Below are 25,230 nucleotides of genomic sequence, written 5' to 3'. Positions count from 1 at the left end.
ACAGCTCTTCTGAAAAGCAATTTGGCAATGATTTAGTCTAAGAAATAATTAGGGATGGTCACAATGACTTAAGCTACAAATATTTTCATTGCTGTATTACCCATGATGGCCAAAAAATCTTTTTTGTTTTAATTTGAAAATTTTCCAACAATAAAGAATAGCTAAATACAATTGTGATGCATGCATATAATGGCGTTCTTCTCAGCTATTTAAAATTACCTAGTATGGGGCTCGGGGTGTAGCATATCGGTAGAGTGCGGGCTTAGCATGTGTGAGGCCCTGGGTTTGATACCCAGCACCAAAAAAAATTGTATCAATAGATATTATATGAAAGACTGTTTCACTCTCCTAAGTGAAAGGTTTATATGTGAGCCTGTTTTTTTTTGTACTGGGAATCGAACTCAGGACCTTGTACTTGCCAGGCAGGCACAGCATCACTGAGCTACACTCCCCGGCCCATGACCTTGTTTGAAAGCAAACAAAACTATCCACAGAAAGACACATACTAAGATGCTATTTATGAGTGATAGTATAATGGGTATTTTTCTTCTCTTTGATCAAGTATATTTTCTAATTTTTCCCCAAAGCAAAAGTATTGCTTTTTAAAATCAAGAAAGTGTTATTCTTATTTTCTTTCAAGTGCATGCCTTCTTCAAAGGTACAGCATTCCATCTCTCAATGGCTGGCCATCAGCACGAAGCTTGGATGTGGCCCATGTGGGCCACACGCTAACAGTGCACTGCAGTATTGGAAGTTTGTTTCCACTGCATTACATGGCTTCACACCACTGTGCTCTCTGAATTCTCATGACTGTATTTCATACTCTTTCTCTCTGTCATTTCAAAACCAGTTTCCATTTTTTCAGCATCATTGTTAGCCCCCAACTTCTACCCCACAGCTTCTCATCTGAAGAGAGATGGGAATTTAGATAATCAAACTTTAGAATCAATGATAAAAGAAATGCTTGTGACAGTCATCAGGAAAGTATGTAGTACTATTATATAATACAATTATTTTTGCCTTGTATAATGTACTATGCACACATTTATATTTATATCACTGTGACTCAGGTGCTCAACTGTGAAGGATCTACGTCATATGATTGTTGAGAAGATCACATAAGTTATTTTTGGTGAGGCACTTAGACCAATACCTGGTATATATTAATAATGAGTGTTTGTTAAAGAAAAAATATTAGGGGAAAAATAAAAGCATGTGAATTCTGAATCAGAGCAGAAAGGCTTTCATGAGTTAAGGGTTTGAGCTTTCTTGGACAATCTCTGGCATCTATTTTCTCTTTTTGGGGGATTTTTTTTTTTTTTGGTACCGGGGATTGAACTCGGGACCTTGTGCTTGCAAGGCAGGCAGTGACACCACTGAGCTACATCCCCGGCCCTATTTTCTCTTTTTGGAGACTTTTAGGTTTCATCGTTCTCTGGACTTTTATACCAGGTGGTGCTACATGATACACACACACACACACACACACACACACACCCATATACCCACACCACATGGACACCAGAGCCAGCCCATCCATCATCCTTCCTCTGCACTCCCTTCTATGAACCCCTGTACTCTCATAGTTTAAAACTCACAAAGGAAGCAAGACAATTTAGGATACACTATCCCACCCAGGACATTTTTATAATGAAGCAAAGGTCTCAAAACAATAATAACTGACATAATATATACCGTGCATTAAAAGTGCTTACTCTTATCTGACCTAAGCATTTTATATATATTAATTCACTTAACTTCCACCACAATCATTGGATGTAGGGAGTATTGTAGTTGCTATTTCGCAGATACAGGAAGCCAGGCCTGAAGAAGCTAATGTAACATGGATGCATGTAATTCCCTAGAAGAGGCTCAGACAAGAATGTGTATTACTTACTTGGCCTCAAACTGGAAGGCTCTGGTGATTCCAGTTTGACTTCTCCTTTTCACATGGAACACTGGCTATTCTAGATTGGCTGAAGAACCAATGGGAGTATGGGAAATGTCCCTAGGGACCCTTGTTTGGTGCTCTGGCTTCAAGACAGAAGTCCTGAATATGGGTCCTGACTTCTAATCCTTCATTGCTGGCGAATGCCGTGATTTGATTTAAGCTCTTCAAGTATCAGTTTCCTTATATTCAAAGCAGAGACAGTGAAAATTGAGCCAACTACTCTGATGTTTGAGAAAGTATCTTATGAAACCTTAATGGACCACATAGACAAGAGTAGGATGATTGTTTATTGAAAAAAAAATCCTCCTGATGCTCGTCAGCTATAGTCATATGGTGATCACTGACACCATTTCCACAAAATGGCCTCCTTGGCCATGGCCATGACTGCAACCCATAGAAAAGCATAGTTGGGCTGCTTTGAGAGTGAAGTGCCCAGAGTCAGATCCCATCAGGATGTAACCCCTATATCTTCCAAGCACTTGGTCTGCAGAAATTTTGCAATAATGGGCATAGCCAGCCATCCGGAAGATCTTCTTCACTATGTAGACTTAACTGATTAAATACTACTCCTTTCAGGAGAGCTTCCTTAATGGAGATACTTAAAAATACAATGGGTGCTTCCATCCTGAATATCTCTGGAAGTGACCCAATCAGAGGCAGAGATCAATGACCTTGGAGGGAGCTGGTGTTTTGGATGTTGAGTGGCTCCTAAGGATTGCTGCGGTGGCACTACTGGGAGATGCTGTGGGCCACACATGGGGACAGGACATCTTATGGGAGGGCCTTAGATTGTTGGACACTTGCCCTTGAAGGAGACTGTGGGATCCCAGCCTCTTCTTGTTTCTTTTTTGCTTCTTGGCCATGAGAGTAGTGATTTTTGGTTCCACATACTATGCATCATTGCCATCTGGCATGGCCACCAGAGGCCCAAAGCAATGGGTCAGCCAATCCTGGACAGCAACTTCCAAAATTGTGATCTAAATAAACCTTTCATAAATTAATTATCTCAGATACTTTGTTGTAGTGATGGGAAGTGGATATAACAGAGGGTCTTTCCCACTTATGTCCTGTTGGATGTTCTAGCATCAGAGTCCTTTGCTCAGTGTTGCCAGGTATCCTCACTTAGATACCGAAGGCTCTTTGGCCATTAGATCAGCTGCATTCACCATACTACCACTAAGATTATCTACGTTCTTTGTTGTATTATCAAGCACAGTCTCCAAAGGACACATGTCCATTTTTACATACTCCAGAATAGTTTCTATAGAAAAGTGTGTGATTATTACTCATGGTAATAAACTCCTTATATTTGCAGTGTTTTACAGTCTCTGTTGTTAGATCTCAGAACAGTGAGTTTTATATGGATAGGCAATTATTATGGTCCACAATTCACAGAAGACAAGACAGAGACTAAGATATTTAGCAAGCTGCTGACACATCACTGCTTGTTAGTAGCTGATTCATGGATCCACAACTCTCAGAAAAACATATCCACTTTCATTTCATAGACCACCTAAGACAGAAAAGGGATGAGAAGGGAAAAAGAATTCTAGATCAGTGTTCACATGGCTATTTATCCTATCTAACCCCAGAAATCCCAGAGAATAATCTCTAATCTAGATTCACTATCTTGTCACAAGATTTTCTGCCCATCCTGACCACAGAAAAACTGGCCAAGCATTACACACCCTATCTGAGGGTTTTCCATACATAGCAGCTCCCAAGAGCAAATCTTGGAATTTTCTTGCAATATCACCCTTGGACAGAGGACCTAACTCTAGGAAGCTCAAGTTTCCACTCTGCTTTAACACTTAGAATTAGCAGCAGCAGGCTTCTTTTGTGGTTGCAGAAGGACATCTGTAACTTGACTTGTAATAAAAAATGTAAAATTGCATTATTGTAGAACACATCACAAGAACAAAGATGTTATTAAAATATTTTCCATTTTAAGCAACTTTCAAATCACATAGAAGAAATAGAAGGAAGATCACATAAATATATTCAAACCTAGGAAACTGAAATTCTTCTTGTAGTATGAGCTGGTACACGTCTCAGATCCAGGAGGTTTGTGGAATCATGACATTAGACTCACTCAGTAGAAAATTCCTGTGTTTGGTCCATCACAGATAATGACAGAAACCTTAGCTTTAACTATTTTCCCCATTTTGTGTTTCAATTTTTGATACCGTTACGTTATTAACAACAGTAGCTGTGTTCAAATTACTTTTGGGCCCTTAAAAAAATAAAAGCACATTAAAAATCACAAAAATAAGCTAAAGTACACAATTTTCAGACAGGTCGACATTGACAAATAACAAAATTTCAACAATAGTAACTCAATAATATGGCCTTTCCCCATATAAACCCATTAGTTCTACTTTAACATTGTCTTCCTTTATAAAATAAAGGATATCTAATTTAATTAAAGATCATTTGCCAAGAAAATTTTGAGCATCACAAAATTCAACCAGTTTAGGCCAAAATAAATGCCTATCTATGCAGGATAAATAATTTGAAAGAAGAGAAATAAGAAATTATTCAATATTCAGAACTATAGTTTATTATAAAATAATACATATTAATTTTTCATGTACAATACATATTATAAGATACATGTAGGAATAAGTAAGGATAATGAAACATGTAGTTGAATTGTTACAATTCAAAATAAGCCCATGTTACATAATGATGAATTTTAAACACAAAAGCTCCATGTTGTTTCATTTCTTTCTTAAATAGCGTAACAATTTTTAAGTGTTCATCACCAAATTATTAGGTTGATACATCACTAATATGTACTCTTCTGTAATAACAGATTATATCTATATTTTAAGAAGCAAATTTGGATTAAATTCTTATATAACTTTACCACTGAGCTAAGAATAAACATGGAAAAAAATTGCTCTGATTTTGAGGTGATTTTTTTTTATTAGAAATGAGATGTTGTCATAAAGTTTTATGTAAACTTAATATAGCATAATTAGGGCATAGATTGCATATAACACACACACACACACACACACAAAACCCTACAAAAACTCAAAGCAGCTAAAACTAAAACCAAAGTAAAACAGATAAAGACAAAATAAGCTTTTGTTTTTAAAGATTAAGCCATAGAATTTCAATACAGAAGTAATAATCACTCTAAATGTGTTACCAGTCACACAACGTATCTTCCTTCAAGCTGCCCAACACACGTGTGTTTAAGAAGCCATTGCTCCTCTTTGTCAATTCTCCTACTCAGGATGAATCTTTTTCTTAAACATATGTTTTCTTAACATACTTCCTTTATGATTTTTAAAAAGAGAGTTTAAAAAATGTGGCACCCTAGAAAATCAAACTGCTTGGAAATCACATATAAAAAAATTAAATTACAACTTAATTTTTAATAGGAAAGTTAATAAAAATAAAGTCATATTTGTGCAGCATTTTTTCTTTCAAAAAGATATCAATGTTCATCAAACCAAGATTGGCTTCAGCCATTACTGATATGTATTGATTCTTGCAGAAGAAATATAGCATCTCATTAACAGCAAAAGTATAGACTTAAGAATTATTGTCCTTCTGGACCACAAAACTAAAAATAAAATAAAACTAAGTCTCAAGAAAAAAATGTCAGCTTGGAGCTGATTGCAGAAGAAGTGCCTTAAATTCACCACACTAGTATTCTGCCAGTCTAGGCGAGTTGTTTTGCCAGTAGTGGGCACAAAGCCATGTTCAGTCTCACACCCACCCTCACTATGCCTGGGAAGCTGCTTCTCGGGGGTTTGGATGATGAGGATCTTGTCTCTGAAATGAAACAAGGTACCCAGAGCTGCAGCTGTAGATGTGACCTCTCACACTAACACTGTAACGCGATGCAGCTAAAGGACAGGTCAAAGAGGAAACTACTCTTTCTGCTTTTCAGGGGACACCCAGGTTGGGACTCAGATCTCTAACAGGCTCCCATTCGTGGCCCTGTGTTTTCTTCACCCCTCTCTTGGTGCAGAAACTCACAATTACCACAACCAAGATGATACAGCTGGACTACATACATTAACTCAAATAGCCTAGAGCGCTTCATAATTTCCTGGCCTTACCTAGTGCCCTCAAGCAGTGTAAATGCCTTTCAACATAAAAACACCTGAGGCCTTTTATTCATTCATTTGCTTATTTATTCACTGAACATGTACTCCATGCCACTCCGGGTTGCTGCCGATATCGAGATACAGTAGGAAGTGGGCACAGAAATACGGTGTCTCTCCTGTCGTCTCCGGGCCCACACTGGGAATATGCCACCAAATTCACTAATCATACACAGGGACCAAAGCTGTGTGTGCGCTTTATCAGCACAGTGAATTCACATTGCCCTTTCATTCTAAAGTGTTCTTGTGTTTCAAAGACCTTACACCCCACACCCAAGGTGCTACCTCTCAGAAACAGAAATGGGGTGCTTGAGGGGGTGAGGGGATATGAGCTTCATGTTTATACACCCATCTGTTATTTAACTAGTGACAAAGAGCATGTGTTGCTTTTGTGACTAAATACATATAACTGGATAAAAGTTGTTTTAAACCATACTATCGTTTCCTCAGTATTCCTGAGAAATTGAATCAAGACAGCAGTGAAGAAGGCCCAGAAAAAAGATGCAGAGTTGAGCAGCAAGAATAGCACTGCCTCACAGAAACTCCTTTCCTAATACCAGAGGCAATAAGAACCAAGTTCACTAGAAGCAAGCAAGAAGGAAATGGGCATGGCCGAAACTGTAAGGCTCCAAAGAGGCAGCTGAGAGAAGAAACTGGTTCTGTGCTAGACTTGGGCAGCAAAGGGGCATGGCTCCCAATTGCCCCTGAGTCCTCTGGTAAGTCAAGCTAGTCCTGAGGAGTTTCACTAGAAAATGCCAAACCCTGGGAGAAGCAAATGGTGAGGAAGTTTTAGGGGTTTTCTTCTTCTTGGGGAAGTAGTGGAAAGCTCTTTGAGAGAAACGGAAGTGTACAAAGAGACTGGCTGTAGCAGAGGTGGAGACCCTGAAGCTATGTCCCAAATGTCACATGGGTTTCAAGCCAGATATCTGTCCATCAGAGAGGACCCCTCAAAAAAAGGCAGTGTGAACTCTGACAAGGAACAAAAATCTCTGAAGGCAGAGCAGAACCCACGCTGCCTAACATTGGTATAGGTGAGTCCTCCTCTGCTGTCTTGCTTTCAGGCTATACAAAAAATCAGATGGTTCTTAAACTGTAGACCCTAAGGAAAAAACAGGTACCCCTGGGAGACAGGAGTCAAGATGCCTCTAACACTATAAAAGTAAATAGATAGAAAATACAACATGGGTAGAGCTGCGAAGACATGCTCAAAATAAGAAGAAACTGACACCGATGCAACTGTGGGTAACGCGCGCGCGCGCACACACACACACACACACACAAATACTGCAAGCAAAAGACACATGAATAACCAGAAATAAAATTCAAGAAAGAAAAGAAAAATTCTTCACATATGCATTTAACTAAAGAACAACCTAATACAATGAGTTCATAAGATGATAAAACAAGAGGATGAGATTTAAAAAGGAAATAGGCAGTGGTTCCTGCCTCACAAACACAAGGTCCCAAGTTCGATCCCCAGAACCAAAAAAAAAGGAAATTGCAGATCAAAGGACACAAATGGATGCAAACCAATATCATTTAAAATTAATAAAAATACCAAAGGATAGAATAAATACAGCATAAAATTAAAAAGTCAAAAATATAATATATAAGAAGTAACAGAAATACAGTATAAAAGAATTAACAGTATATAATAAAGAATAAATATAGTATAAAAGATATACAGTCACAAGCTTAAGGATTCAAAGTTTATGCATACAAAAGACAAATATATTAAATCAAATCAAGGAAAAGTCAATAGACATGGTGGGTAAAGATTATCATAATAATAACATCAGTATTGTTAAAGTAGCACACTCAACAAATAACAAATAAGGTGGAAAAAGTATTAAAAGAACTACCATAAGAAAATGTCCCTTTAAAATAGCAGCAACATTTTAAGTAGTGCTTCTTATGTACCAGGCCCTGTTTTGTGCAATTTACTTATATTAAATCAAATTATCCCATCAACTCTTTAAGGTATGTCTAATAATTATTTGCAGTTTTACAAATAAGGAATATGAGACACAAAGAAATAACTTGCTAATGTCCTAGAGTGAATATTATTAAACCAGGTAGAACTGAACCTGCCTTTCAAAGGGGAACCTCGGGTTCTAGAAATATAAAACTGTAATGCTCATAACTTCAAAATATAACATCAGGGATTAAAAAAAAAAAACCTTTCCAGATATTCAGTCAGAAAATGTAAATCACCAGCAGCAGGAACTAATCTTGCTGACAGGCTTCTCCACAATAGTGTCAGTGGCAAACACACAAAGGAGGGATAAGAACATTGTTCTTCTAAAATACTGTGTGACGTGAGAGTAGTGTTGCTATTCAGATCTAAAGGCAGCAAATAAAAAGAACTCAATGAAACAGCACCAATGAGCTATTTTAGAAGGAAAAAAAAGTATTTGCAAGGAAATTCAGCCAATTAAACAATAAATCCAAATCAAGAATTTGATGAAGAAACGGTGGTAAAAGAATATAGTAAAAGGCATGAATACTAGACAATAGCTCTGAATTATAGCTATATGAAAGAACAGAAAGGATACAAAGCTTAATATTGTACAAGTAAAAATAATATAATTAAATGTCAATAATAAAATGATGTAAGTGATAGAACAATAAACATCAAAAAGAGGGAGAAAGAGGTGGGAGGAGAAGAAAGTTTTAAATTCTCAATTTGCATAGCAGGGAGTAACTCAGTATCGCACTGCCTAAAACAGAATCAGTTAGGGTAAAAAATAATGACTACAAGCTGTTAACATATTTCCTAATCTCTCCATAACCTTAGAAGGGATATTTTAAGAAATGCTAACTCCTGTGATAAAGAAAAGTTTATTTGAAGTTTCGTATTCCTGCAATGCTTTTGTCTCTTTCAATTTATGTAAAATTAAATATAGTAATTCCATTTGAAAGGAGTCGGTTGCATATGAGCCCATTTTGTTTGTGGAAGAGTAATAATATCACATCTCTTATCCACCCATGAGCTTGCACCCATCCATCCATCATTCTACTTATGTCTTCCTAGAAATGTATTAAAATAAAAAACTATTCTTAAAAGCATGAACTATTTTTAAAAGCAAAAATAAAGTGTTGTGGGTTTTTTGGAGACAGAGTCTTGCTATGTACATAGTTCAGGCTGTCCTTGAACCCAGTATGTAGTCCAGGGTGCCCTTGAACTCCTGGAGATCCTCCTGCCTCAGCCTCCCAAGTGCTGGATTACAGGTGTGTGCCACCAGCCTAATAAAGTGATTTTTTTATAAATAAAAATCATAGATTGGGTAGCAGCATGGGACTTTTAAAAATCTCTTCTTTTATGTGGTAGAAAGAGAAAGAGAGAGAAAATTAAATGCTAAGAGTCTCAAAAACTGCTGTGATCCAAGCCAATATCTATTCTAGGTATTCTGAATTCCTAGTAGAACTTCAAGCAGTGAGAAAGAGAGTAGAAAGGAAAGTTTATTTGAAAAAATTAGGGTTTGGTGATGTAGCTCAGTGGTAGAGAGCTTGCCTAGCATGTGCAAGGTCCTGGGTTTGATCCCAGCACTGAAAAAATAAAAATTAAAAAACTCCCAGTCCTTCATTGAGATATAATAATTATTACCACCAGGTGAATATCATTTTAGATGATTTTTATCCAGATGTAATACTTAGTAGATGGTTAGAGAGTTGAGCAGATAGATATAAATATTACAAACAATGCATGAGATCATATGTGCCATTGACTAACAGAAAGATCCTATGTAATTCCTAAAATATGATGCAGTATTGTCCAAAGTGATGTAAGAAATCAATGTCCGTGTAGGCAATACCCTAAAACCCAGTGTTCAACACTTGTTGAAGATCTGCATCCAGAAGTTCGCTTGCTTCTCTAACACACATACTCCACTGGGTTCATGTGCACCTGAAATATCATACAGCTGCCTCTACACATGTACATCTGGTCAACCTGCCTGGAGTACATCCCCCTGAGGTCTGACCACGTCTTTTCTGTGCCCACAGAAGGGATTTTTATTTGCCTGGCTTGTCACACTTCCCTTGGACATGGAAGCCTGGTACAGGGACATCAGAGCAAAGACCTGAGATACACGTGCGAGAAAAGTTTCAGAAGGAAATGCAGTTGAAACCAAGAGGACCAAGGCATGCAGAGGGCTTGGGACAATGGTGTAAGTCACAGGGGAACAAGGGGAACACAGGCAGGCACGGAGCACAAGAAAACAAAGCACAAAGAGAAGAGAGCCGTGGGAGGGAGATGCAGGAATGAAAGAAGGGTCTGATTTCCACTCTGAGGTTCACACAAGGATCCTTTCCTTTCGGGAAAGTAGGTACCACCACATCTGGGGAGCAGCTCGAAAGGATCACAAATGACCCCACGGCTGGACACATAAGACATGTAACTCTGGGTCATGACACTGGATATTTGAAAGTCATTCTTTCCTCTAAGGTTTCTCCAGCCCAGGACGGACACTTCATGGCACATGCGACAGCAGGATGCCCAAAAACTTGGCTGCTTTTTGGAGAGTACTGACCAGCAGTTGGTACCCAGATTTCTATAGGGAAGCCCAACTAAGACCTGGAGCTCTCAGATCACTTCTGATCACATGAATCATGTCATCATCCTACTTGAGTTTCTATCAAGCATTGTCACAACACTCCTGACCCCACTTGAAGCATTACCAAAAAAGCAGGACGACTTTCTTAATGACCAGGACTAATTTGAGCCACCCTCAGGCTTCCTGTTTCTATCTCCTTGCTCTTCCAAACCACTTTTTAATATTATCTCCAGAGATAGTTTTAACTCCTCTAGCTGAAAGCCTTCAGTGGCTTTCCAAAGTCTTCGAAAGTTAGCACATAATCCTGTGCTCAGCATTCAACTTCCTCTACAATCTGGCACCTTAGGATCCTAGTGGCTTCCTTTTCTTCTTCATTATTCCCAGCAGCCAATGTTGCAGTCACAATACATCTCCCAACGTTTCCAATCTATTCCTGCACCAAGCACGACACACCTTTATTGCAGAGTTCCAACAGCCAGATATGGCCTTATTCATTATCAAAATTCCACTCATCTTACAAAGCAGAGCTCACACACTCCCCACCCCCTCTGCTTCCAACAGAATTAAGCATTCCTTCCTTTGAAGATGCAGTGTTGCATGGTCTTCTAGTTAGTACCTGGTTCATTTCGTCATGAATTAGCTGCAGTTAAAATCTGTCTTGATTTAAATCTGTCCTTAAGGTGGCAGAAGAGTGAACATTTACTGAACATCTTCTGGGGATGCCAGGTACTTCTTAAATATCATTTAATTGATTCTGGGTAGCTAATAAGCAGCAGAATAACACTCTACAAATTTCTCATTCTCAGAGAAGGTTTGTTGTGTTATTCTATGAAGAGAAGGCAGACTGAATGCACATGAGAGGTCACTGAAGTATTTCTTCTTTGCGGGGGGGTGGATGATAGAAATGAGAAAGAGATAAATGGATTAATCCAGTTGGATGGTATCAAATGGAGAGTGACAGATAGTTTTTGATACTTTTTAATAACCTGTTTTAGAAAAATGCCTTGACCAGAAAAATAACATCATCATCATTTTTTTTCCTGCTTGTTTTGTTTACCTTATCCAGGATTTCAACAGCCCATCTCTACTCTGCTCAGAGGCAGATTTCTTTCTTTCTTTTCCTTTTTTTTTTTTTTTTTTTGGTGCTGGGAATCAAACGCAGGACCTTGCACTTGCCAGGCAGGCGCGCAGTACCACTGAGCTACATTCTCCACCCAGAGTCAGATTTCCTCAGGCTAGATGGTTCTAACCCTCCACTATCCATGAATTTACTAATTCTCTGTGGACTTTAGGCAAGATGGCATCCCTTACACTGTCTCAATTTTCCCTTGTGTAAAACAGAGAGTCTAGGCTGGATGAGCTTCCTATTAGCTCTGTAAAAGCCCAAAGATTCTATGTTGAGTGAGCATATATAAAAGGACTTGGGAATTGGCTCATTCTTTATGCCAGTCTGCAAACACTGACATGTAAGATTGTGTAAACAGGGCAATACAGGGAGGGGGGTTCCTGTGAATGTTTTCCGTGTGTGTGCTATAGAAGGAGAGGTGGGATGCTGTATGATCAAGAATTGCTGCTGGGGTAGAGGGGTAGAATGCCTGGTTAGCATATGCAAGGCCCTGGGTTCAGTCCAAAGCACTACAAAAATTTTTGTTTTTCATTTATTCTAATGAATATCTAACTAGTAAAGATATTGCTGGATTCTCTTCCACCAAGGGTTACCATTTTTTGTTGTTGATAAGAAATTTATGAGGTTAATTTTAAATACATTAATCTCACAGTTGAAAATCGCTTAAAAATTCACAGATTTAGAGACTTCTGGGAAGGTGGTGCAGTAAATAGCAGCAAATGAGCCTCTCTGAAATTCGGAATCCAAACACTGTAATATACAAGTCAGCAAAGAAAGGAAGGAGGGAAGTGGATCCCCAGGACCCAGTAAGGATCTAAAGGGATAACTGGCATTACCTTGATACTGAAACCAGAGAATAATCCAACCAAAGAAGAGAACAACAGGCCAATCTCCTTAATGAACCTAGATGCAAAAATCCTCAATGAGACATTGAAAACTACAGTACTTTGAAAAAGGAGATCAGGGCCGGGGATTTAGCTCAGTGGTTCTGTTACCTGCCTTGCAAGCACAAGGACCAGAGTTCGATCCCCAGTACCAAAAAAAGGAGATCAAAGAGCACATCAGAAAATGGAAAGACATCCCTTGTTCTTGGATAGGCAAAACCAATATAGTGAAAATGACCATACTTCCAAAACTGTTATACAGATTTAATGCAATCCCTATCAAAATACCAATAGCATACCTCACAGAACTAGACAGAGGAATCCTAAAATTCATTTGGAACTGGAAAAGACCTAGAATAGCAAATGCAATTCTGGGTAACAAGGGCAAGGCAGGGGCATCACAATCCCCAACTTGAAAATATATTACAAAGCTACTGTGATAAAAACAGCATGGTAATGGTGAAAAAACAGACCCAAGGCTCAATATAACAGATTAGAAGATGCAGAAACAACTCCAAACATACTCAGACACCTTATCTTTGACAAAGGGGCCAAACACCTTCACTGGAAGAAAGCCTCTTTAATAAATGGTGCTGGGAAAACTGGCTGAAGATTAAACCTAGACCAATATTGCTCACTATGCACTACACTAAAATTGAAATGGATCAAAGTTCTAAATATTAAAACAGAAACATTTAATCTGCTGGAAGATAGAATAGGTAAAACTGTTGAAGACATAGGTGTAGGCAAAAACTTTATAAACAAAGCCATGACTGCACAAGAAATATTACAAAGAATCAACAACTGGGATCTCATCTTATTAAAGAGCTTTTGCATAGCAAGAGAAACCACCAATAGAGTGAAGACACAACTCACAGAATGGGAAAAAAATTTTTACCAGCTACTCCTCAGACAAAGAACTAATATCTAGACTATATAAAGAGCTTTTTAAAAAAATCAGACCACCCAAATTTAAAGACCCAATCCAAAAGTAGGTATCTGAAATGAATAGACCCTTCTCGGATGAAGAAGTATAAACAGCAAATAAATATATGAAAAATTGTTTCACATCACTGGTCATTCGAGAGACGCAAATTAAAACAATGCTGCGATTCCATCTCCTTCCAGAAGGAATGGCTATGATCAAGAAATCACAGATCTATGTCCAATGACCAACATTAGAAGTAAGTTCTGTTCATTTCCATCTAACATCTAATCATCCAGACAGATATTCTGTTGGATAAATGAATAAATAAATCAGCAGGGTTACATCAACTTCTGTAGGGGAGAAGAAGCAGGTAAGAGTTCATTTCAATCAGATAATGATGAAAGTATACTATTTATCAGCTAACATGGATTCAACTACTATTTCAAAACTATCAGGTAGTCCAGACTAAACCTGCCTTCAGAGAATTTTGGGTAAAAAGACCCAACTTACATACAGAGCTTATGCATTCACACATTGAAACATAAACTTCATTTAGTGGCCCACATTAAAAACTTGGGACCCTTCAGCTTGATGCTGTGAAACCCACTGCAGACATCCACAACTCTCCGGGCTACAGAGGCTCTTGAGCCTTCTGCTGCCACAGAGAACCAAGAATAAACAGGGGGCTTCAGCACCATTCAGGCCAGGATCAGACTCCCACGTTTGTTTATATCACATGTTGGCAAGCTCTGATATTTCACTGAGACTGTTTAACCCATGCTGTATGAGAATGGATGTCAAATGCACACATAGCACAGTGGTCCTGATAAAATGGCTCTGACTACAGCAGGATTATTAATTTCCTATAGATAAAAGGCATTTCTCTGAAGGAAAACAAATCAGATAAGAAAAAGAAAAACAGGAGTTAAAAAGTCTATTTTGATCAGGTACTTTGGCAGGGTAGGGCAGCATATCATGGAATTGTGGAGAAAAAGAAAATATCTAGAGAGGAAAAGGAAAAGAAAAAACAAGTAACTAATGTATTCCACAGGCTTAACTATATTTTTAATACAAACATAAAATAGGGGGGCTCTTTTAAAATATTGACCATCCAGCTAAATATGGCCAGTTTATTAGCTCTTTGGTTTTTATTGTTTCTTTTTGTGGTGCTGGGGATGGAACTCAGAGTCTCACACATGCTGATCAAATGCTCTACCATTGAGCTACACCCCCAGCCCCTAATTTATTAGCTCTTAGGAGACTAAACTAATAACCAGACTACAAGGAGGGGCACAGCTTTGAGATCAATGTCATTATATCAATATAATTTTTTAAAAGAAAAAAAAAGAGATAACCAAATTGGTTAATAAAATTTTGAGCAAAAATTCAATGGAATTTTCTTAAGATTCAATTCCTCAGAAAATATATAGTATTCTTTGAAAAGTGTTTTTCACTCTATTAAATGATTTTCATATAGTCAAACATATTTCTACCTGCTGAAGATTTTTCTCAAAAGAATGTTTTCCCTCAAATTTTCAGTGTATTGACAAAATAGGGCAAATTTGACTTCTTAGGATATTTTGCAGAAACTGCTAGCATTTTTTTTCTGAAAGAAAAGCCTTTTCCAATGTTTTATTTTTTTTATTCAAGGTATTTAAAAATGATGAATACTTTTTAAAGGCTTGTGTGATTATAGAGTAATTAAGCTTTTAAAAAGTTAAACATCTTTATGACTCAGAAAGCCCTTAATCCAATTATCAGGATGAAAGATGCCTCGACCATTTCCCCTCCCAATTCTTTTCCTAGGTTGGAGGAAAAAACCCCCACCTTTTCCAGAGGTACTAATCTGTACATTTACCAAAATACGGAGGCAATTTTAATATATCTAAGGTATCAATTAAAAATATTTCTTGTGTATAATATTTGGGTTTATATATGTGTATTTCTAAAGACAGTGACAAAAGACCTCATTTGATATTTATACTACATATTTAAACCTATCTCAAGAAGTCCTCTAAATTTAATATTCTGTAATCAAATTTTTCTTTCCCTTTTATTTTTATATGTTAATTTTTTAAAAAGTTATTTTGGCTTTTTTTCTTTTTTGCTATTTAGCAATACCGTGAATAAGAAAATCATCAGTAAATAATAATGGTTATAGTAACATGGAAAGTTATAATCCTATTACTGTTTTCCTTCCAAGGATCTCAGTATAGCTTACAAAGATAAAATCAGTTTTCTTTCTCTTTTCACAGGATGTGAAAATTTGGTAACTACAATTTTTTAAACATGATATTTATTGATCCTGAACCATTCTAGATAATTCCTGTCCTAGATCATGGTTGGTATTTCCTTATATTCTGGAGATTAAAATTTTATTTAAAGATATTTTGATGCAGCATTGTCAGATACAATGGCATGGTTTTGTAATCAGCCTTTCTAAGGAGAAAAAGAGGTTCTGAGGTTTACTTCAGATTTGTGGGTAACTTACTTTTAAAAGAAAGACTATTCCATGTCAAAAATATTGTCAATATTCAGTTTATTTATGTGCTAGATAGACTCCACTTTGATCTCAAATGAAACTTACAGGAATGCATAACTCCTGGTATACCCTGAGCTAGCCTGGGACTTTGTTTTCACATCAGGTACCTTCAGATATAAATGGTTAAGTTCAACCTTCTAGGTGAAAAAGATAAGCCAGGATCTTTGCACACACATGCTAGTGTGTGTGTGTGTGTGTATGCATGTGTGCAAAACAGCCATTATGAAATTAACAGCAGCATGTAGGCCAATGCTGAGCATGCAGTTGCAAGGTTTTCATCACATCACTGAGCCAAGATGTGGGAATAAGCTTCCTGTATCTCTCTTACCCCTGTCCTTTCTGAGTTACTTCCTGTCTGGTGACATATTTCTCCCTCATCCACTGACGAACGTCTGAAAACATGGCCTCTCTCCTCTATACTCAATAACTATACATTAGCCCTCAAAAGTACGTGACCTAAAAAAAATTCTGACCTCCTTGAAAAGAAAGAAGCATAAACAAGCACCAACTTCCAGTCCTATCATACTATCTCCCTTACAAAATAACTCTACAAGCCATATTTTCCTCATAAGAGTGCATATTAGCAACCAACGGGAAGAATGGAAAAATACTGTGTGTAAGGAAAAAAAGATTGTACCCCAGATTGTGCCTGTCTGCTCAGAAAAAGGGCAGTGAGAAAGAAGTAAGCAATCATACTAAGCGCTTCATCATTTTAATCACTTCAGGTTTCACCTTGTCTTTTTCAAGGCAGAAAACACATTTAAATGCAACAGGTGGGGGAGCACAATGAAAGATATGAAAGACAAGGATTTATGAAATTTAGGGGAAAAATTAATTTGGAGCAATTCTGAGGCCTGGATTTTTATACTGTTTCTTTAAAAGTATTGGACTGTTTGAATTATAATTATGTCTGGGTTTTTTCATAAAATTAATTAATTCCATAATATGAGCCTCCAAGCAACTGTCAGAATTTATCATTTAAATTTATAATAAGGCCATTCTTCATTTAAAAAAAAAACACAATTTTTTTTTGCCAAAAAGCAAACCAATAAATAGTCACTATTTAGTGTTATGTGTAGCTCCTTTATAAATACAAATATCATAATTAAAACAACCTATTTTGATATGTTACATTGTCTATAAATTTTAAAATCTATGAATATGTACTGAAAGGAAGAATAGAGATGAAATCAACCTACTGCTAAAACATGAACTCTTAAAAAATTATGGTGCTTAAAAAAATATGCTTTCAGTTTAAAATTTTATCTGGAAAAATATTTTATCAAAAACTATATTTCTAACAAAAAAATAAGCTAAAAAGAAATCTTACTTTCAAGTTAAGGAATGAATTTAAATAGTAGAAAGTGGCACATTTTTCCCAGATAAGCATATTAATGAATTATCAAATAACTCTGTGAAAAGTTACATTTTCTCTGTGTCATATGAAAAATAATATTTTATAGTCATGAATAAATACCTTCTTAGCTCTCTGAGCTTTGATTAAATGATGCTCTTTACTGAGATAAATTATCTTTAGTGTTGTATAAGTTGACTATGGAGAAAAACAAACATAAAAATGAAACACAAAATTTCATTTTAAATCTCAGATTAGCTTAAAGATAGTGCACTGAAAAAACAAGATTTTTAAATTATAAAATGAAAAATAATTGTATAGTTCTCATTTTAAAAGAGTTTCTTCCTTCTAAAAGATTTCCTTTCTCCCAGAATTCTAAAGCATCATTTAAAAATTTTTTTCAAAAGCTAACAGCTAATTCTCAAAAAAGCAATAAGCTTGTGTTTGTATTTTTTAAATATCATTTGTTTGTTATTTGGAATGATAGCCACTGTTTTTCATAACTGTTTCATATTTCAATGCAGCTATTTCTTGTGTAAAACTACCGGAGATAGTTTTTTTTTTTTTTTTTCTGAACAAATGTCCTAAAGAATAGCATTAGAAAGGAAACATCTGTGGTTTGGAGGGTTTTATAAATCTGTAAATACAGGAAAACACTAGATTAAGTATCTACTTATGTAATAGCTTAAATGTTTTCTCATACATTTGTTTTATAAACAATATTGAGCAAATGTTAATTCAGCAAACTCTCAATGAAGTGTTTTCTTTCTTTTTAATTTTTATTATAAGTGACAGTCTCTGTGCTCCATTACCTATCTATATTTAAATTTTTCTTTTTTTTTTTTTTTTTTTGGTACCGGGGATTGAACTCAGGTCTTTGCGCTTTCGAGGCAGGCGGCGGAACCACTGAGCTAAATCCCCGGTCCCTATATTTAAATTTTTAAAAAAATTAGACTTAAAGAAATTCACTGGCTGAAAACTGTTTTCTTCTTTTATTTAAATATTATTTCATTTAATGTTATGTTAAGGTCCAGAGTTGGCGTAAACCTAAAGGATAAAGTTTGGGCAGCTGTATCTAATTTACCTCTTCCTTTTAAATTAATTTACAGGCTGCCAATTTCCTTGCTGACCCTTAATCAGCTGAGAATGGCAAGATTGTCCAGAGCTAATTTCATCTGGGTTTGTAGAAAGAACCCCCACCTGTGCCAAGCACATCATTCGCTCTTTTTCTTATCCCTGGCCCTTATTTTGTTACCTTCCTGGGGAAGAGACCCCTTCATTTAAAAAAAGTCCCTGACTTCACCTTGATATAAATGGTGAAATTACTTTTCTTTTTGATTTTTATTTTTTTCAAAATCAAACCTAAAAATCATTTTAGAGGTGTGTCATGACTGCCTCAGAGGGTTCACCTAAGTAACACGTCAGTTGAAGTGTTACAGGTTCAATGTGGAGTAAGTCATTGCAGTCCAACTGATCAGAAGCTACTACATAGAAGCCAGGAAGCCCTGAGCATGTTCTGCTTTTTCACCATTTGTTCAGCTCTGTCTTAGTGCCCAGCCACATAGACATGCCTAAAGACCCTAGCAAAACCCAGACACTTGTAGGGACGCCTTGATTCTAGACCCTTCTCCTTCATGACTCCTACTTTATATTCACCATTCTGCTTCCTTATGGAAATTGAAAGTTCAACTTCCCCAACACTCTGGGACTCTTATGTAGACCTGGTGCCTTCAGGAGCTGACCTAACAATAATAACAATTAATATCGGCTTTGAGTCCATACTAGGAGCTGAAGCTTCAGACCGTGTTTTGCTAACATCTCATTTCATCCTCCCAACAATCTTATGAAATAGATTTTTTTCAGTATTCTCATTTTACAGGCAAGGAAACAGACTCTGAGATATAAGTTGCTCAGGGGCATGCAGTCCAGTCGAGAGGCACTGACAGAAAAAGACTCACTGGTCTTCCAAGCCCAGTGCTCCTGACCATTAGGTCCCCTGCTTCCTCAAACTAGGCTGTCTTCATCCTCCTCTTTCTTTGCAACCCAGGCGGGCACCACTCTCTAGGCCTTTTGACAAGTCCCTGAGCTGCTGTTTATGCTTTTTAAACAGGAAAAGAATGAAATGTCCCTGAGGAGAAGCAATGGGTAGGCATGGGATAGAAAAGTCAAAATATGGAGAGGTCTGTGGATGAAGTTCCAATGTCTATGAAAAATGGAAGAAAAATAAACAGAAACCAAATTATTTCTTCCTGCTGAGATGTGCTTGTCAGGCTTGAGGTTCAATTGGTGGATCTGACCCCTTTTTTGTAGTGTTACTCAGAAAACTTAGAGACTCCATCGGCTTTTTCCTATAATCACCCCTGCACTTCGCAGCCAAGACTTAAAACAGAAATGCCTGCTGGCACAATTTAAATGGATCAAGAGGACAAGGACAGTGATTTTTAAGGTGAGTAGGGGGATCCTAATAGGCAATGAAAAGATTTATAAGACACTGAAAAGTGAAGTTAGGAAAAGGAAAGAAGGAAGATGCAACATGCATAAAAAAGAAAGGAGCAGCATCATTCATGACAGCAGAATGTCATCTATTCTTGCCTTTTTTAGTTCTCCTTTGTTCTTTCCTAGATTGAAATTGCCTAAACTCTGCAAATTTAGGACTAGATCTATACGCTGAAAATAAAAAGTGAATGGCAAGAATATTGAGTCACTTTTTCTCCTGATCAAAAAGTGAGGGGAAAAAAAATAAAGAGATTTGCAAAAACAACTGTGATTAAATTCAATTTTTTTTAAAGACCATAAAAGAAGGAATTAAAAGGGGAAATGAAACTAGAAAGAGATAATCTTTGGTAGGAGCATATAAAGTAGAAAAAAAGATTTTCCTATCAGTCCTCCTGATTTGCTCCCAGCTGGGTAATCCTGGGCACTGGCAGGCTATGGGGCAAATGGACAGATGCTTCCAGAAAAGATTATCTTTTATCTGTCAGTCTGGGAATAGCTCTGGTCCTATGGCTGTTGCTTCTGTGATCTAAGCCTTGTATGACATTGCTATATCTGTCACACAGGGAAAAAAAACCCTAGACATAATTATAATCACAATAATAATATTTTTTAAGCACGGAGTAGGTTCAAAGCACTTTACATGCATAATCTCATTTAATCCTCATCAAGACATCATAGGTGTTAGTATTATTACCCCCATTTTACAGATGAGAACATGAAAAGGATCAGTTTGTATTTGTATGGATTTTCCTATACTTTAACCCCAGCAGCAGCAAGCTGCTGATTTCTCACTGAAGCAGAAATGCATACCCTTCACCTTGTCCTCCACAATCTTTTTTTTTTTTTTGTACCTGGGATCGAACTTGGGTTCTTGCGCTTGCGCAGCAGGCAGGGAAACCACTGAGCTAAATCCCTGGCCCTGTCCTCCAAAATCTTACAGAAAGCTTTTACAACTTCAGATCCTCCTCTGTCTTTCAAAGATGGATCCCTTCACGTCCAGGGTCACCACGCAGCAGTGATTTCCACTGGCTGCTTACCCTGGGCATTTGGAATAAGGGCATCTAACTCCCTCCACCCGAGTCACAGTTTGCATTAGTATCTGATCAGTATGAAAGTCAGTGAAAGCCCACTTTCCTTAATGAAAAGCATGATTCTTAGAAGACTTTTCTCATGACTTGGAAAAACTCTGAAGGTACTATAGGAAGGGAAAGAAAAAAACCAGCTGAAAGATTCAGAGATAAGATAAAAACCTCTCTGTGTCTGGGTTGGGCCTTTAAGACTTCCACTTTCCCCCTCAATGAAGACCTCAAAAGAACTACCAGCCGTCAGCCCATTGCTGTGCTTCATGGGAGTCCTCAGCCCACCAAGCCTACAAGGCCGGAAAGGGGCTTGGTCCTCCTTCTCAAGGAATCCTGGCCTGTCTAACTGCAATTCGGCCTGCAGTCGAAACCCCCCCTAGGAAACGCATCTTTGTCAGGGGCCCCAACATTGTGACTTTACACTGTCCAGTTCCAACGCAAACTGTCTTCTCTCCACTAAACCACCAATCTTTGCCAAGAACACTTAACCTAGAAGATGCATCCTCTCTTGGGAATTCTGCAGGACCAGGGTGGGTTTGGTCATCAAATTTCTCATCTGTTCTGTCTCTCAATTTCACATCTACCTTCCTTCTCAGTTACCAATGGGCTGTTCAGTATTTATTCTACCCATTTGCATTATTAACTAAGTTCCTTTTTTCTGCAAAAAAGAGAGACCAAAACCACAGTTAAAATACAACAAGTGGGACCAGGGATTTAGCTCAGTGGTTCCGCCGCCTGCTGTGCCAGCCCAGTGCAAGATCCCGAGTTCGATCCCCGGTACCAAAAAAAAAAAAAAAAAAAAAAAAAATAATAATAATAATAATAAAAATCCAACAAGTGCTGCTGGGAGGGAAAAAAATAAAAAAATCACTAAAAACCAAGATTTGATTATGGACCTTAAGTTCAGATCTCAATATTGTAAAATGTAGGCCTGGGTTAGATGAAGAAAAAATTAAGTTGGGGTTTGTTGCTCCTAAGGAGGTCATGCATCCCTTAAATTATTTTTAAAATGTTTGGTTTTTTTTTTATTCCCTCATTCTGCTGGAAATAAGGTCCTAGCATTCATCAGATTATCAAAGGGAAAATAATTTATATCTCCAATGCCTACAGTGAGGCCTGGCACATAGTAGAGGGGCTCAGTAAACTTTTGTTGAATAAACATTCAACATGTATTGAGTAAATGCATCAACAGTAGGGTCTAAGCTTTCCAGCACTTAGTTTATAGACAGAGCTATAACTGTCTTCTTCAACCTCACAAACACAAGGAGTTAAAATGAAATAGAATTAGCTCTTAATTCTTTCCATGGCTAGTTACCCTTGTTTTGCTTTTAAACCGAGTTGTAGCTTTTACCCCATTTCATTCTTCTTCCTCCCAACCTGTCTCTTTTTTAAAACAGAAAAGTAAATCTTATTTCCTAGTTAGAAGTTGCCAGTAAGTGCACCTCGAAGAGGGGCAGTGGGGAAGCAAAGGCAGAAGCCTCTATGGAAAGGGCATTGGAATAACTCGTCTGTGATAGCCCCAGAGCAGGGCTATACTCCCATATTCTGAGGATGTGATTAATATGGCATTAAATGGTGAGAATATGGAAAGCTGAAGCAGTGAAGTTAGATCCAGGGGTTGGCAGTACATCTGAAGCTTCTGTAAATCAGAAGCTGAAAACTGACCATGCCAAGGAGCTACCCTCTGAGCAGGCAATTTACTACAGCATGCTAAAAAGAATACCAGAGGCACAAGGATCCAACAGATCTACCCTTGGTGCAAAGCTTCTTTCTAAGGGCCCCTTTTGCTATTTTTTAGTGCTGAGGATTGAACCCAGGGCTCACACACACCAAGCAAGTGCTCTACCACTGAGCTACATCTGCAGTCTGGCTTCTTGCTTGTAAAGCAAACCAGGCCATCCTACCCTCCTAACAGCTCACAATGGAGCCCAGCACAAGAAGAATGTCAATCAAATTACCACCCAGAAGAGAGGAAGGAGAGAGGGGCCTACGCCTGGTGGAACTGCTTCCTGCTATTAGAGGTTTAGAAAGAGAGGACATGGGGATTCTATGACACAGCAAGGTTCTGGTGCCGATGACTTCCTCAGCCACCCAAGGCAATCAGGAGGCCTGGAGGTCTAGGGAGTGTTGAGGGGGAGAGAAGAGAGCCCTGCTTACCCTTCTAGTGATGGTGAAGCCCCAGAATGCTGTTTGCTAGCAGAAGAACATTTTTGTAAATTTTTCTTTGAACACTGACACCCCAGATGCAAGTCACTTTGGAAAGGAATTTGGTATAACACCCTGGACTGTGTTTATAGAATACCTCTGTTATTTGGTAATGATAGGAAATACTTAGTGATTAAGCAAAGAACCTAGAGTAGACAATAAAAAATGTGGGTTGGAGACTCAGTTGTGTGATCTTGGTAAAAATCACTTAACCTCACTTAACCTGTTTCTTAATTTATAAAACAAAGAGATTGGTATATAGGCATATACTCTATGATTCTTTCCAGCTTTCCAGCATGCTACTTATTACATCTAAGTTTGAAGATTAACCCATCCATGGATTCTTCAAACATAATTAGAAGAGATTACCCTTCAGGCAAGAAATTCATCCCTTTCCAATATTATTTTTCTAGATTTCTTTACAATGCAATTAAAATACCAATGCATGGGAGGAAGAGAGAGATCTTAAAACTCTTGGAATTAACAAAACCCTATTGACCAAAGACATATGCTGTAAACGTCAGATCCCTATATCCAAGGAGAGGAGATTAAAAGAAATTAGACACAGCCAATCAAACAACCTGATAGCCTCCTCCTCACTTTACATGGTGGGAATTATAGAGGATTCCAATCCATTTACTAATTATTTGAGTTCTATTCTCAAGGTATAAAAATTTCAAAACATCCACATGGCAATCATTTAATTAAGATAGCAAATAGTTTTGTGGCATAATCATTGGAAGATGTTCAGGGTAATGTGCTTTTCTGCTCTGCCCTCTAAGATTTCTGGCACCTTCCTATGTTTGGCTCCTATGGCATCCAAGGGTTAGCCAGGTAGTTCAGTTTCTCCTTTCCTCCCAAATCAGACAGCCCTGGAGTTTCAAAGTTCTCTGTCAAGGGGCTGGGGGTGTAGCTCCGTGGTAGAGCACAAGGTCCTGAGTTCGATCCCCGGTACCAAAAAAAAAAAAGTTCTCTGCCAAGCACTGAACTGAATTCTCCACTAAGAACCATGGTATGACTCTGAAGCTCAGAAAGGGAGTGAAACAAAACAAGGGACTTTGCTGGGTAATGGGAAAAGTAGGTACATTTAAGGTTTGACACCTTGCCCCTCAAAAAAAAAAGTAACCTAGAACTTCTCCTATCCATCCTATGGTGAAGTCTAGTTACATAGAGAAACTGAGCCAGCAGAAGACCTCCTTAACATTACACCTCCCTCTGGACCCTCCGGAAGCTGGAAATGGCCCAGGAGAGGGAGATAGAGAGGAACAGTGAGTCCCACCAAGTAAGGCCTGAGCCCTAAGTCCTGCTTAGAGATCTGGACCGAGGTGGGAAGTGGGCTCACTTAAGTGGCTCTGTCTCTCCCTGTAACTTCTGTGATGGGCAGCATTCCTTGCCTAGGGCCAAGCCTTCTAGGAATGTCCCCAAATGTTGGCTCCATAGCTTCCCTGGGTCTCATCATCAAGTAAGTCATGTGTGGAGGCCCCTGAGGCTGCCCAGGCAAAGAGCCCAGGGGCTGAGTCTCTTTGCACTCACCTGGGACTGCTGAGCTCATTGGTCCAGGCTCTTCAGCTTCTGTGACCTCTGGGGATGGCCACCCCTTCCGCGACCTCTGGGTACAGGACAAGTTGACCACCTGGAAGGGCAAGAAGATGGGTTACTGTGCTGGCTTGGAAGGAGCAAGGGAGACATTGAGGGGCTGGATTGTTTCACAAGAAATCAAGGCTTGAAGAGGCTGAAGGGACAGGAAAGGGCAGAGGGGTGTGAGGGGGTAACAGCCCTCAAGGCAGTGTGCTGATGCAAGAGGAGAACTTCTCAGAGACGCCCCCGGAGCCTCCAGCTTGAGAATCCCTGGGACAGGGAAGAGAGTCTTGGTCTGAGTCTGCCTAGAACCTTTAAATCAACCTGACGTAGACGAGGCAGAGGGATTTAAAGCAACCACATGTCCTGGAAGGGACAACAGGATTGGGGGGGGGGTCTCTCCAGAC

The 25,230-nt window shown here is 38.3% G+C and overlaps 1 long non-coding RNA gene across 7 annotated transcripts in view; it reads right to left on the bottom strand.

Annotated features, from left to right (window-relative positions):
- The window catches only part of LOC101717883 (uncharacterized), a 105,744-nt gene that overhangs the window by 53,999 nt on the left and 26,515 nt on the right, over positions 1-25,230 (bottom strand). For all 7 annotated transcript variants that reach the window (XR_015449013.1, XR_015449014.1, XR_002397306.2 and 4 more), the window contains one exon: positions 24,779-24,878. This is a non-coding gene — a long non-coding RNA (uncharacterized LOC101717883). The remainder of the gene's footprint in view (positions 1-24,778; positions 24,879-25,230) is intronic.

This window comes from Heterocephalus glaber, unplaced genomic scaffold, assembly GCF_053883595.1.
Source record: "Heterocephalus glaber isolate CG9 unplaced genomic scaffold, H.glaber_assembly_v1.0 deba00000594, whole genome shotgun sequence".
NCBI lineage: Eukaryota > Metazoa > Chordata > Mammalia > Rodentia > Bathyergidae > Heterocephalus > Heterocephalus glaber.
Note: the sequence above shows the minus strand (reverse complement) of the source record. Positions and strands in the feature narration are given on the sequence as shown.